At 39.6% G+C, this 13,459-nt stretch overlaps 1 protein-coding gene across 2 annotated transcripts in view; it reads left to right on the top strand.

Annotated features, from left to right (window-relative positions):
• Nucleotides 1-13,459, top strand: part of Fhos (Formin homology 2 domain containing) — a 157,638-nt gene that overhangs the window by 37,254 nt on the left and 106,925 nt on the right. The window lies entirely within an intron of this gene.

The following is a 13,459-nucleotide window of genomic DNA, read 5'->3' as shown; positions in this document are numbered from 1 at the left end:
TGTCACAAATGGGATTACAGAAATTCCTTCAAGTGTAGAACAACTATACATGTATATATCAATGACGATAATTGAATATTTACGTTCGTAAAACAAGTTGGGAGGGCAATTTCGAACTGCGATCGTACAATCGTTGATAAGCGAGAGATTGTTGCCAGGTGAGCGAACTGAGATAACAGCTGATTTCGGCACATCAGGGCATTCCTCGAACGAGCTGGCTCTTCCGCCAGTGATTCTCATTTCTTTCGAGTTCATTTATTTCGCTCTGATTATTAGTTAATATATTTGCGGTTAAATCAGGTTTCCATAGAAAAAGAAAAAATAGCGATGTTCCGGGTTTTAGAATTCCCACTTTTTCTATATCATCATTTTCCCTGGGAAAGACTGATTTGACCGCGAGCGTTCATTGAACTCCGGTAATTCTACTGGTTAAAAAGAATAGAAAAGAAGCTATAGGTACTTCTTCACATTACTCTTTTCTCGTTAATTTCTTTTATGACAGTATATCATCAATCATTCAGATCGATCTTTAGATAACCGCTGCGACAAGTCTCGCGGGAAACAAAGACGTTGGGAACTCTGTTTGCCCACCTGATAGCACATTCCCGAGCTGCTCCTATGACCAGAAGAGGAAATGGTTTGTTTCGTGGTCGCGATCACATTTGAGAGCGGGCTTGGCAGAATTCGAGTCAAGGCTTCGGTGAACGCTTTATCAGAACGGGCGTATCGTTTCATAGCGATTAGCCTGAACGTTCTCGTAGCCAGCCAGTCGGTCGTTCTTTACCTCCGTATTTATTGAAAATATTTATTACCACGATCCATCGATAGTATGATACTTATTACGATTCTACACTGTTCGACGAGACAGTTTGATTTATGCATTCGTGCGTATCGTTTGCGCTTTTTTAACTGAAGCAACGAGCCATACTCTTTCTCTCTCAGGGTAATTAAATTGCACTTTTCTGCTTGGCTCCCGTTAGTTTCGTAAAAGGCCTGTATCGAAGCTGCTTCGTGCCTCTGTTCTTGGATACGATTCATAATGCTAATTAAACTTAATTAACGGCAACCTTTCGCGCGTCTCTGAACGTTATTCGAAGCTGGAAATCGTAGGAAAACAGAGACAGAGGAAGAGAAACGTTGCTCGATGGATCAAGATGCGTTTGAATATCGTCTTGGATCGAATGGCCGAGAGTTTTAATCACCTTTTCTATAGCGTAACAGAGACGTTCGGATAAAAAGGAAAATACTCGAGTTACCTGCGATACCGGTGGACTAACTTTCGCAATTTAATATTTGACTTCTCCGTTCCAGCTTAACTCGTCGCTTTATAATCCTTCGCTAATTACCTCAGGGAAGATAAATCACGGAAAAAAGTTCCCTTTCTGTTTCATACGGACGGATTAAATTAGCATAAAATCTGCCGCGAGAACGTTCCGTTGTTTAATCAGCACGAGACGCGGGGGAAAAATATTTTTCACCGGTCGGTTAATGGATTCTTAAAATAAAGTCACCTGCTTTCTATCGATTACCATGGACGCTTGAGGAATTCTTTAATTTTTAAGGAGGCTCTTACCGATAACGAACCCTTGTCTCAGGAAAATTGGATATTACCGGGTAATTAGCAAGAAGACTAACTTTTATGGTGTTTCAGGATATGAGATTCCAAGTTGGATAGTCTATCAGTAAATGTTCTTTGAATTTTTCATCTTATTATTAATAATAGGAATTTCTCAATTTTTCAGTAATTTGAAAAACATTTACGGTTTCCTATTTATTTTCAAGAATTCATATTTAATACAATCCAATAACAAAATCAGTGAATAAAATAAAATAAGATAACTTTGTACAAACGATAAAATTACAAGTATTTTCCAAGATCTGAAATTCAGAAAAATAATTCAGCGCTCTTCGAATCGTCAGGCGAACGAAATCAGGATCGAAATCAGGACTTTCAGATCTGACTTCTTTATTGTTTTTCGTGGAATTTTCTCTTTTCGTGAAAAAGTTGCAAACTCCAGTTATCGAAGTAGCTCGTGAATTGTCGAAAATGTTGGCAGCAGTTAGCGTACTATGGAAGGCGTTCGAGGAATAGCGTGGCTTGCTTAAAAGTTTCCTCCCGAAGGAGACGCCTATTCGGCCACCCAAATCGCGCGCCAGCTGCTAAACGCTCGGCTCAGTTCGAGCGGAATTTTGCGTCTCGTCTCGTCGTCTACGTGCAATTTGAAACGAGTCGGAAGCGTACAACTTCTTTGCTGTTCACCAGCCGTTGGCTATCAACTTTTCCCTTTTCATTATCGATTATCGAAGACACGTTCGAACTTGAAACTTTCTTCCCTTTTAGGAAGAAGCAAATTAGTTTTCATGATTTTCGACCGTGTCGATCGAAAGCTGTGCAAAGTCTGCGTATAATTCTATTAGCAATCCCGCAGCCTTTGAAACGACGAAACGTTCCGACACGGAGAAAGGTTCATCGTTTACACAGGATTTACATTTTATCGTCATCGGTACGGACCGATGGAATACGATTTCTTACGCGAGAGAGTCGTCGATTTTCCCTTCGTGCTGCTCGAAGGAAAGCTACATCCGCCATTGCAAATCGACCTGCCGCTACCGTGCACCAGGATTATAAAGTCTGATCGGGCCGGTCTTGTGTTCCATGACACACGATCCGCAACGTGTACGAGGATTATGATCCATTCCCGTGTCCACTCGGACTGACGGCCATATCGAGACGGGGCCTCCACATTCGATACGCGAAGCATTTCCTCCTGTCCTCTTATTAATTTCACATCCGCCGGAAACGACGGTTCCCTTGTTACACCTGAAAGGAGTCATCTTTCGTTAAATTTATTCGTTGAAACAGGGAAAAGATAATAATATCTTTATTATTTTAAACAGAGGTGTAACGATAATATCGATTGGCGAGGTATTAAAAATTAATTTATATAGAAAGTAAAAAAAATTGTGCCTGGTTATATATTCTACTTTCTTCTGGAATCGAACAATGCCAGAAGTTTCTCCGATTCGATGAAAGTTTCATCCTCTCCTCTTATGACACTCTATCGATTCAAGTGATTCGCTGCGATGGAAAAGTTGATCGAGGCCAGGGAAATAGTCAGCAGAATTTTGTAACTATTTTGTAACCGGTCGATCGAGGAAATAGACGCGACGCGTTTCGTCATCGTCACGCTCCACTGGTCGTCAATGGCTCATTAATTAAATTGCCCGCCGGAATTTAATCTTGTCGATCGAATTTTTATTTGATCCACCTCGAATCACAACGGGAGTTTAGAAAATAAACGAGTCAGGCTTTTGAAGTAACGTGGCCATTTCATGCTGTCTGTATCGAGAGGTTTTTTGTATTTTCCACGCGATAATGAATTACACTATCAATGGGAATTGTGAACTAATGCCTGATTGCTTTATTGGTGAAAAATTTGAAAGGATTTGCTTGGTCAACAGTTCTTTGAATAAAGCATTCCGTTACCTGTTCTCGAGTAGAGAAATTGTGGATTTAGTTTTGATAGGGTAAAATCTGACCCTACCATGTTGCTTAAACTTTCAACTGGGGATGACGAGTTAAGTCGTCATAATACATCTCTGACAACGTGGACAGGGTGTGCTTTTGATGAATTATCTCCCCAATTAAGAGATAAGGGGTTAAAATTGTAATTACCCTAATGCTTATGGAGGACAGTGAATGTAGGCTGTTTTGACGAAGGGTGTATAAAATTATTCAAATGAAGTGTTACATTTTCACATTGAAATAAAATATAAAATATTGGGAATTTATTAGGTATTTACTTCTACTTGAAGTGATCCCCTCGGGTTTTTCAGAAATTGTACTTTTATTGACAAAAACTTCACTTTTTCCAAAAAAATCCCATGATGTCCTCTCTTTATGAATTATAAGTTCTGTAATTATTTTCCTAAAGTACATTTTACATTAAATTAAAGGAACCTGACAAATCTCAAATAGCTTATGTTTTATTTCAACATTAAGTCGCGACACTTTTGGCAAACCCTTTAGATATACATTACTCTGTCAATCTGGTCAAGTGGAATTCGAAATGGTGTCGTTGAATTTTCTCTTTGGCAATGCCCCGGGAGACAAAGCGCAAAGAAGCGAGCGAAAGGGTGCGTCGAATGAGAATCAATTCGCTTCGAACCAGGTCACGGTTTAATTTCGTATTCAAATCGAACGGCAAACGAGCCGCGGCTGTTCTCCGAGCGGATTCGATTCGCAGCCTCGTTACCTTTGCTATCGAACCGAGAGGATGATTAAAGTTTCAGGCGCGAGCACGATGCCACGGTGGATCGATAAAAAAATTCAACGGGGCCCAGGAACGGGTCGATCGCGATTTTATTCCTGGAAAGAGCACTCGAAGGTCCTTGAACTGGCCACTGATGTCCCCGAACGAACGATCGATCCTCAAGGACACGGCCAGCCGAAAAACTCGTCCTTTAGACTGGTCAACCCGTTGCCGGCGTGTAAACGACTCACGTCTCGTCGCACTCTTAAAAAGCTGCGAGTTAAAAGCGCTCCTCCTGGAAGTAGATCCACCTTTGCGAGGACCACCTTTGAAACGCGTTCGTTTTCAGTCCGGGAATGCGTTTCGTCATTCTTCTGCTTTCGATTGCTCGCTTTTAAAGTCGTACCGTACCGATGAAAAGATGGCTAAGAAGATATAAGGACACAAGAGCGCCTTTAATGGATCCAGAAAACCGTCTATTAAATTTCATTTAGGAATTCGACGAAGGGTTGAAGCTCTGCCCTACTTGGTCCACGTATATTTCAGATAGACAGCGTGATTCGAAGGTACGAAACAGAAGGGTTGGAGAGGGAGAAAAGAGAATAGATTGATGTTGAAGAGGAACACTCGAGATGCGATGTGCTTCTCGAGCACGGGAGAAACTGTGAAATGGGAACAAAGGAATATTCAGAGGGTAACAATTCCCTTCTTTGGTCGAAGGACGGAGAATGGGTGTTTTTAGGATATTAATTTCTAATAGAAAGTTTAAATATCATTATTGGAGGAGTGCGAGAGTGCGAAATTCTTCCTGTAAATTGCAACACTTGTCAAATATTTACAAACGGTTTAGAAATCATCGATCGATTCAAGGTTGTTGAATTTCTTCTGCCTTTTTTCACGGGTTGTTTGATTCTGACGAAAGCCGAGGCGAATCGAATCGAATCGAACCGGTGCGGCGCTGCGTGTAGACCGCTAGGTGATTAATGACTTATGGTAATTTGCAGCTCGCTCGATCGTGTAATCTCGATGGAATGTAATCGTATTATTCGTGTTACGTAACACAAAGTTCGCCGCGTGCTATTGCAACGTGTTCTCTGATGCTCTTTCAACAATATTTGCAAAAATAACGATACACGTGGTTGCGGAAATGTTACATAATCATTCCGGCGCTTAAGCTTAGTACTGTTGTACAGTATCGAGCAACAGAGGCTTCTATTTGCTCTGGGAAGCAGGAATTTTCAAAACGTTAATTTTTAACTTTATTAATAATAAAAGAGATATAGAATAAAAGTAACATAAATTTTAATTATCATTAGAACTTAGTATATAATCAGGAAGTATGAATAATAGTACAAATACTCATTCAAAATCTCCCGCGCAAACCTTTCTGCGCAAGTGGTGGGGGGTAACAGATCTATATATATGGAGCCTCCTTCCCTGAATCGTCATTCTCCTCGGGGCCGTCTAAGGGGAAAGATGGGAGCGTAGAACTTCGCCATTTTCTCTGGGGAAGCCTACTTACTTTGCTCGATGCTGTACAATTTTTCTTTTAAATGAAGGTATATCATCAATTCCTTTATTGAAAAATATAATTACAATTTCTGACGAACAGGGTATACATGCTTTATGATAAAATGCAACTTCAAAGGGTTCATTCATTTATCAGATATTCCTCTGACCATGTGAAACACGAATCTCTTCCTCGAAGATGAGCACACGAACATCTAATTTTATTTCTGTCCAAAGAGGTGGCAAAAAGAGAATAGAACCGGCCAGCAATGCCGGTGTAATCGGCAATGCGACTCTCGAATCGAGTTCCCGGCACCGTTCAATCATTCATGCGATAAACAGGTTCCATTGAAGTCAAAAGCGAGCCTCGCCATTCTGCGTTGCTTCTCTGTGCAAAAATCGAGCCGTATTTGTGCAAGCCGGTGTATACCTGTGCCTCTCAAAGAGCCGTTCTTCCTGCAGGTGCTACTCAAAGAATAGAAGGAACGAGGGAGAATAGCTCGAGCTCCAACGTGGTTTAGAAATAATTTTCTGAACACGTGATTCTTTTTTTTCCTTTCTTTAAATTTAAGGCATATTGTAAGTATTCTGGGAAATCTTGTAACGTTCGAATTTTCAGAATACAATTTTCAAGCGTAGACGTTTCACGAATAGAAGAGAGCAAATAATTCGCGTTACTCGAACGGAAGATCAGAAGTTAGTTGAACAGGTTTAATTTACAGGCTCGTGTTAATTGGCTTTTTGTACGTTTCTGTAAGTTTGATGAATCCCTTAGATCTTGTTAGTATCTCACATTTTTCGCTCCGTATTTGTATGGAACCGAGAAGCTGATACGATGTTTAACTCGTCGCGACTAGGGGGGAAAAAACTTGTTCGCTGCGGAAGAACTCCGAACAGTAGATTCGCTAACTACTTAAGACTTCTAGAAAAACATTGCGAAAAATAAGAGACGACGTTTGAAGATGCTGGTAGCATGTTCTGGAACGTGTTGCGAGACAAAGTTCATTCCTGCCGTTGAATTTTATTTAACTTTTTTGTAATAAGTTGGCGAAAACAAGTCTACCTCCGCCGTATACCATCAAAGTTATACAATTCTGGCATTTCCAACGATCAATTTTCATTCCCGCTCAAATTTCATTTACACCAATCAGAATATCTCTCGTCTGGTGATATTAAATATTCAAAAGTAAAACTTGTGTGCCTGACAAAATATCGGCCTTCAAATCTGAAATGGCGTTATTTTGACAGAAAGGTTCAATTAATTAAATTTCATATGTCTTTGAAACTACAACTAGAGAGCTGAGGTCATTATAACTTTCAGTAAATTAAAAAGAACCTATGACTTAACATTAAAAAGAGAATACTAATTGAAGAATATATATTTTTGAAAATTAAGTTATTGAGTTAATAAATTTTTATTTCTATTCTTTACAAACAAGAACACTGTCGAAACTGGAACTTCAATTATATTCATTGAATTTATATCCTATGTTATGTTAAAAAATATAATTTCACATAATTCCATATATTTGATCAACAGTTTAAATGCAAGGAAAATGCGGTTTGCGGTCGAGCCACAGCCGTTTAATTCATCGAAAAAACATCCGTAACAGGTTCCCATTAATTCTCATTCCCGTCATATTATATATTTATTGGTGCGAAGGATGTGCCACGCTGGCCGAATATCCGTCACCCGGCGGAAACGTCCGTTGCGGTGAACAACGAGCAGAATTATAGCGGGAAAAGCGTGGACACACGCGTGGATCGACGCTAACCGGGGAAAATTTCATCGTTCTCGTTTCTCCTCGTTCGAAACTCGTTGACCGATGGTACACATGGATTAAGCAACCCCTTTCTGGCTAACCACCGTGGTGGTTTCCAGCAGAGGGAAGAACGTACGCCGCGGAAACAGAAGCGCCGCTGGCTGTTTCCGTAGTTTTCATTATCTCGCGCACACATAATAACCCGGACAGCTTTTACAGGAGTTCACGCCCGGGCTGCGATCGTGTGCAGAGTTAAGTTAGCGTCAACCTATTACCACCCGGATCCTTCCATGTCTCTAGTGGGACTGCTCGCCCTTTCTCTTCGCGTTGGATGCACCGACGCCCGCTTTCTTTTCCGACCAACAGGGCTAATTTATCGCGCGATTAAGCGAGTTCCTTGTCTGCTTTCTTTTCTTATTTTTCTTCCCGCTCGAGCTTTTACACGAATTTCGCCCCGAGATGTTCTCGAGCGTGTTCAAGGTTTTTGACCGCTGCTCTTTGGGTCGTGTTTGAAACGAGCGGGGTAGTCGAAGTTGGTGGAAATTTGATTTTTAAGGAATTCGGCGCTGTATGATAATTACTTGGATTGTGGCTTCTTGAAATATTTAAATAACTTCTTGTCTAATTACCAACCACAATCAGTGTTTCTTTTCAAAATTACTAAACCTGACTTATACCCTTTTGTTCACTCGAAATATCCTTACATGGTAATATTTGAACAAAAAAATACTCTTTGGGGATCACCCAAGTAGATGATCCTCTTCTGTTTGAAACAATCTTCGTGACACTGGTGCAATAGCCAATATTTCTTTCCTCTCGAATGGAGGCGACGATAGAGTTTACTACTCGAACAATTACGTTTGTCGGAAAAATCCGAGCCATCGTAAACGTCTGTAATAACAGGGAAGAAGTCGGCACAGTTGATCGTGTTGATTGGTAGCTTCTAAGAAACGGAAGTGCGATGAATGACCCATCATAGTTTTCCTCAGTTCGTTCAAATGATTCCACTTGGAAAATAATTGCCGAAGAATACCTGAAGTTTGAGATGGTTTAACATGTTGAATATCGCAGCGGTCATCCGTAAATATATTCGAATAATTGAAAAAAAGGGATAGAAAAATACCATTTTGAGTAACGTTATTATTATTTTTATTCATAATGTTACATAGCAATTAGTTTTACAACAAATGCTTATTTTCTAAAGTGTTATGTCTATAGATAATTGATATTTGAAATATTTATTTAGATAGCGTTACAGCTCAGTGATTGGTCGATTACTTTCTCTTTCGCGTTCCTGTGACAACGCAAAGACGTCTTCCTCGGTCACGAATGAAAAGGAGCGTATTCGCGTGCCCACGTGCCGCCCACATCGCTATTCAACCGCGTTAAGCTCGAACGCTCGCGAGCCGTTCTAAGAACCATCCGTTTATTGGCAGTCGTTTCAAATTCAAATCAGTTCCTGCCTGTTTCCCGCGTGTTGACGTGTATTAATTGCCGACTTTCCATTTTGAACCTGTTCCTACGTAACTCTATTCATTTCATGAAAAGTATTCCCCGCGTCCAAGGCTCCTCTGATCACACAGAATTATTTATCACCTTTGCTTCAAACATTTTATTATCCGCAAATAATATAAAAAAGTGCCGAAACATCACGCTATAAATCAGATGTAATACATTTCACCCGATAAAGGGTTTCTGTACACCCTATTTATGGCACCATTCACCATCGCGGCTACAAATAGAAGAGACGCGTTTCACTTTTCGCCATAACTCTTCCTCGATTAAATAGCTCCAGGTAGATAAAACTATTTCCGATACCTAGACGTTATCTAGCCCCTATCGATCGATCTATCGACGATGGAGAATCGTGCCTTTCCGTGAATGGCCTGTTATTCCGTCGCGTGCATGCCTCTCGTAGCAGGTGACTACGAAGAAAAAGGAGGCAATCGTGAAAGTTTTGCACAGTCGAGCAGAACTACTTGTCCAAGAGTATCGTGCCTCTCGGTTAATTGTCTCGGAAGGTGTTTTCCACCTTTCGTTTATCTCTAGTCCCGAAGGACTTCCGTTAAATCACTAAAACCCGACCAACCAGAAGGTTCTTGAATTTTCATTATGTCTATCGGTACACACTTCCGGTTGAACCCCACGTATACTTGAGAATATTTTACTTATTCCAGTTCTTAGGAAAATTTAAAGTAATTTAAAAAATTTTTAACTTATAGAAACGTCTTGTTAGAATTTTCTTCGTTTTTATTTATTTCCAATAATATCTTCTGAATTTTCAAAATATTCTGATATTCAATAAAAAGAAAGAAGTGTTCAACTTACCCCCTCCCCTAGTTGCGCTACTGAGCGGAGTCACTATAAATTACAATAATTCAAGGAATTCAGTAATGAAATGGTAAGGCAAAAAGAAGGATGAAACAGAGCTACATAGTTTAAGCCAGTTTATAAATTCTATAGTCGGGAGGTTTCCATTTATCTCGACGTAGTTCACATTCCAACGCCAGTCTATCGCATTAACATGTAACTGAGATAGCATGGTTGTGTCATCGCGTGCTACGCTACGGTATCGGAAGAAGCCATACAACTTTCGCAGTCGATAACGATACACAACTCAATTAACAACAAGATATAAACGCATCGATTCTATAGAAATTTTTACTGTTTACTAGATCTCATTCGCAGATAACGTTTTCATTTAACTTTCAAACCTTCCTACAGTTCTTTTCTATCAGTTTATAAAATATGACATTCATAGTGACATACGGGTATTCAACAAAAATGGAAACATTACATTTTTAATGTAAATGCATGATCTTTTCATCCATGAAACTACATCAATTTCATAGAAATCTCATTCGTAGATAACGTTTTCATTTAACTTTCAAACCTCCCTCCAGTTCTTTTCTATCAGTTTATAAAATTCAGCATCCATGGTGACATAAATGAGGTATTCAACAAAAATGAAAAGATTACATTTTTAGCGTAAGTCTGATCTATAAAACTACTTCAGTTTAACCTGAATTCGTTTCCTTCTTTTTAATAATAATCAGTGATAGGTGAAGGTAGTGAAGGATTAGTTACACAAAGATTATCGTTTTGTATTCAGACTGTAATTTCACTGCATACCTCAAATTTTCAATTTGACTCGATTTATTTCAAATTTCTTTAGCACGAACCACGTAACATCCCTTCCATGTCTCTTCATCGTCAAGATTTCCATTGTTTTTCGAATCAATAGCCCATTCTTACGCAAGCAACGACGAGCTAAGTAAGCAGAAACAAGTAGAATGGCATTGTTCACGAAGCAGCAGCAGCAGCAGCAGCACCAACAGCAGGAGCCGCGTCTCTGGTGGCTGCAAAGTTTCGAACGCGTTCCCTTCCGGTTGACCAATTTCGTCATGCTCTTGAAGGCCAGAGATCGTACTCATAGCAGCACGTGGATTACGTAAGTCGGCAATCGCTTTCCAGCGAATGCAGGACGCCTAGAAACCAGAGAAATGCAGCGGCGAGCAGCTGGGCACGCGCGTGCATTATAATCGTCATGGCACTTCGCCGCCGTCGGACTATTTTGAAGCTGTGTGATTTTTAGAAATATGGGTCACCGGCGTTCCCTTCTCCTCTGGATGTATTACGAGAATGCTGCTCGATGCGTACGCACAATTTCCTCCTCTTCTATACACCATACTACTTCCTCGTTTTACTCTACACACAGACACGAACGTTTCCCTTTTGATTTTGTCCTATTTTCATGCTCCTCATTCTTGTCTTACCAGATTCTCCGCGATCGTTCTTGCACTTTCCCTTTCCTTCTCGTTCTTCCAAAGAGAATTCCTATCTCCTTTATTTGCATATCTTTTGTTCTTTATTCATGGGGATGAATATTCAATGTAGCTTTATTAGAAGGATTTTAGATTTGTTATCCTTATGATAGCTAGATGATTTAAATTAGGTTATTTTGCAATCTTACGACTCTTTGTTTAAATTTCATTTAATTTAATATTTGATAAAGCGTTAAGCAGCTCTAAAGTCTAAGGAGTAAAGTTTCATTTTCTTTCATTTTCAAGCATGATTGATTGCACACATTAATGGAATTAATGAACTTCTGCAAGGGTAGTGTCTGTGAAATACATTGTTCTTCGGAAATGACCATTCGAAAAGGTTCTATTGGAACGATGCAGTCCGCGGAAGCGGAAAATAACACTTCCAACAACAGTCGCAACGTGATTACAAATATGGCGTCCTAGGTTGCTTGACTATTTTTAAAACGACGTTCAGCTTTCGCCTACGACTTCCCAAGTGGCTTGCCACTATTTTTCCTCTTTTTGTTTTTGCTTTGTTCGCCGTTATTTTGGAAATATCAATTCAACTTGCATATTCTACACCTTGAAATACAATCGTTCAAAATAAGGATATTTTTAGCAAAGAAAATTTTTACAATTCAAAAGGAAAGTCAAGATAATTATTGCTACATTATTATTGCTATTTTTTCATATAATGCAGGTTGTTCTATTTTCGAAGTCTTAGAGTGTCGCAAGCATAGATTCAATGTGTTACGTATCTAATACGGACCACCTGATTCCAGATTCAAGAGATTATCGTGTTGCACACACGGAAACGGTGGATCTGGACCAAATGATGCGCGGATAAATTTAGCGGATTAGCCGCATTAGCCCGGATTGTTGACCTGTAAGACGCCCATTCGTACGTTGAACCCATTCCATGGAAGCCACGGAGATTCTGAATGAGAAAAACCCGTATACCAGCCAACGTCTTAACAGTCACTTTAAAACGGATTAAAAGATTCAGAGAACTGTAATTACGGATCCTAATCTGCTTCGTAATTATCGAACTTAACATTTAGATTGACTCTATCCGTTTATTTTCTCACGATGTATCAATTTTGTATAAATTTTCAACTTCCTCTTCCCACCAGTACATTGCAAATCATTATGCAAATGTATGTTTATCCAATTGGTTGACAGTAATCGTCTTAATTCACACGTTTTATATCTTTTACGTTGGTTTTGCAATATTAATTATAATTCACCAAGTTTTCCTATAATCTTGTTCAGAGGTATAGAAACAGTCATTTTCTTTTTATTTGTTAAACAAGTAATCTTTTATTAATGCATTGAAAGTAACTGTTTGTAAAGAAAAGTTATTAAAAATCTATGATTTATTCTTCTAAAACTCTCTTTAACTGCTTCCAAACTTTTTAAAAAACGTGCTTACAACCTTCTTTCATTTAGCAGAATAATAAAATTGTAATGATACAAGGATCGATATAGCTGTCTCCGCCAATTAAGGCCGAACTTTGACGCGGTTTAATTAAAAGTGGCAATCAAAAGCTTTACTTATTGCAAACCGGTAACAAAGGGAACTACTTCACCACGGAACTCCAAACTCGTAGGTCGTGTTTTAGTTTCCCCTGGAAACTTCACGAAATTGTTGCTTATTCGTGGTACACTTGGTACCGAATAGTTCTGCTCGATATCAGTGTTTCGAAACAGGGAATTTCCAATTTTCCCTGACAGTCCTTTCGAAGTAGATGTTTGAAAAACTTTTTCAGTAGAAATGAAGTGGCGGTAGAGGCAAAAATTTCCTCGCAAGATTTTCTCGATCGATAAAATGAGGAAACGTTTAAATTGCCGAGCGTACGAACGAGTTTTCCAGCACGTTGGATACGCGTCTAGGTAGCAAAGTGGTGATGGTTTAAAATTAGGTAACGAGTTTCGTGGTCCCCGTTTCGAGATCCCGCGATATAAAGGCCGTCTCTTTGCTCGTAGCTCGTTCCCCAATGACACGTTGCTCGAAAAGCAACAGCGATTACGTGGAAAGCAGCTAATGCTTAACTGGCAATAATTTCTGCGATGATGCTTTATGCATCGTCGGAAATGAGAACGCGAAGAAAGCTTCCAATTTAATACT

This window comes from Osmia lignaria, chromosome 10, assembly GCF_051020975.1.
Source record: "Osmia lignaria lignaria isolate PbOS001 chromosome 10, iyOsmLign1, whole genome shotgun sequence".
NCBI classification, from domain to species: domain Eukaryota; kingdom Metazoa; phylum Arthropoda; class Insecta; order Hymenoptera; family Megachilidae; genus Osmia; species Osmia lignaria.
This window is presented reverse-complemented; position numbering and strand designations above follow the sequence as displayed.